The sequence below is a fragment of the Dromiciops gliroides genome, chromosome 1 (genome assembly GCF_019393635.1).
Source record: "Dromiciops gliroides isolate mDroGli1 chromosome 1, mDroGli1.pri, whole genome shotgun sequence".
Taxonomy (NCBI): domain Eukaryota; kingdom Metazoa; phylum Chordata; class Mammalia; order Microbiotheria; family Microbiotheriidae; genus Dromiciops; species Dromiciops gliroides.
The window spans coordinates 402,608,771-402,611,498 of record NC_057861.1 but is presented as its reverse complement, the minus strand read 5'-3'; positions in this window follow the sequence as shown (position 1 = coordinate 402,611,498).

Sequence of the window (2,728 nt, the reverse complement as noted above, 5' to 3'; positions counted from 1 at the left end):
GACTCAAAACGTGGCACTGTTTCCACTGTGCCATGACTACAAGGGGCAAGAGTAGAGGGAGCAAAACTCTTCACCACCCTGGAAACACCAAAAACTTCCAAACTCCCAGAACTAGCACTGAAAAGAGCAGTGTGAAAAAAAAATGAAGCTTAGTACAGTGCCACTATTCCCTTCATCCCCATGGGGAACAGAGCCCAACTTTAACATAAAGTTCCAAATGAAAAAATGAGTAAACAATAAAAAAGAACCTGACCATAAAAATTTACTATTGCGACAAGGAATATCAAGGTGCAATCTGAGAAGACAATGAAGTTGAAATAGCTTTAAACAAAGTTTCAAAGGAGTAACATAGAGAATTGGATATAAGCTTAACAGAAATTCCTAGAGAAGCTTAAAAATTATTTTCAAAATCAAATAAGAGTGGTATAGAGGAAAATGGGTAAAGAAATGAGAGTAAAGGAAGAAAATTATGAAAATACAATTAAGAACTTGGAAAAAAGAATTGGCCAAATAGAAAAAGAGGTACAAAACTTCAGTGATAAAAGTAACTCCTTAAAAAGTAGAATTGGCCAAATTGGGCAGGGGGGGGGGGTGTTACAAAAGTTCATTGAAGAAAATAATTCCTTAAAAATTAGAATTGGGCAAATGGAAGCTAATGACTCTATGATATATTAAGAAACAATAAAACAAAGTAAAAAGAGTTTTAAAAATTGAAGAAAATGTGAAATATACCATATAACACCCCCCACACACCCAAATTGACCTGGAAATAGATTGATGAGAGATCATTTAAAAATTATTGGACTAGGGGCAGCTAGGTGGCACAGTGGATAGAGCACCAGCCCTGGAGTCAGGAGTACCTGAGTTCAAATCTGACCTCAGACACTTAACACTTACTTACTAGCTGTGTGACCCTGGGCAAGTCACTTAACCCCAATTGCCTCACTAAAAAAAAAAAAATTATTGGACTACCTGAAAGCTACAATCAAAGAAAGGATCTAGACATCATATTTCAAGAAATTATGAAGAAAAATTGCCCCAAATCCTATAACAAGAAGGTAAAATAGAATTTGAAAGTACCCACTGATCACCACCTGAAAGAGTGGTGCAAAAATGAAAACTCCCAGGAATATTATAATTAAATCCCAGAGCTCCCAGGTCTAAAAGAAAATACTTCAAGTAGCCAGAAAGAAACCATTTAAATATGGTGGAGCTACAGGAAAAATAACAGAAGATTTAGCAGCTACCACATAAAAGGAGCAGAGGGCTTGAAATATGATGTTCTAGAAATCAAATCACCTGGAATTACAACCAAGAATAAACTATCCAGCAAAACTGAGTATAATTCGCTAAAGGGAAAAAATAGATATTTAATGAAATAAAGAATTTCCAAGCATTCTGATGAAAAGACCAGAGCTGAATAGAAATTTTGACTTCCAAATACAAGATTCAAGAGAGATATAAAAAGGTAAACATGGAATAGAAATCATAAGGGACTTAAAAAGGTTAAACTGTTTACATTTCTCTATGGGAAAATGATGCATGTAACTTCTAATAATGTTATCATTAATAGGCTATTTAGAAGGATTCTATAAAGATGAAGGGTGTGATAATGAGTCAGTTATGTTGGCATGATGTGAAAAAAATGGATGGATGAGAAAGTGGGATGCACTGGGAGAATGGGAAGACAGAGGAACAATGGTGAAACTTAGCTCACATAAAAGAAATTCTCAAAGAAAGTTTTTACAGTGGAGGGGAAAATGGGGGTGTATGGAAAATATTTGAACTTTACTCACATCTAAATTGATCCAAAAAGGGAAAAACAGATATATGACTCACGTGGGTATAGATACCCAACTCACCCAACAGAGAAGGAGAAAGGGATAATAGATAAGGTTGGTAAAAGGAAGAGCAGGTAAAAGAAGGCAGTGAGTGATAAGAAGCAAAATGGGCTTTACAGGAGGGAGAGAATAGAGAGGGAGAGAGGGAGAAGGATTAGAAGAAAACTAGATGGAGGGAAATGCACATTTAGTAATCATAAATGTGAATGTGAATAAGGTAAACACCCATAAAATGGAAGTGGATAGCAGAATGAAATAGAAACCAGAATCTAATAATATGTTTCTTAAAAGAACCATGCTTGAAACAGAGACACAAAGTTAAAATAAGGGGCTGAAGCAGAATATATTACTTTTCAACAGATTTTTAAAAATCCAATGATAGTAATCACAATCTCAAGCAGAGCCAAAACAAGAACAGACCTAATCAAAAGAGATAAGCAGGGAAATTACATCTTGCTAAAAGATACCATAGACAATGAAGTAATACCAATAGTAAACATATATACATGAAATGGTATAGCATACAGATTCTTAAAGGAAAAGTTGGATTACAGGAGGAAATAGTAAAACTATATACTAGTAGGGGACTTCAACTTTCCCCTCTCAGGGCTAGATAAGTATAACCACAAAATAAATTTTAAAAGTTAAGGAGATGAATAGAATCTTAGAAAAGTTGGATATGATAATCCTATGAAGAAAACAGAATGGGAATAGAAAGGAATATACCCTTTTCTCAGCCATACATGGAAATTTCACAAAAATTGAGCATATATTAGAACATAAAAACCTCATAACCAAATTCAGAAAAGCAGAAATATTAAATGTACTCTTTTCATACCATAATGCAATAAAACTTTCATTCAATGAAGGGTCATGGAAGCACAGAT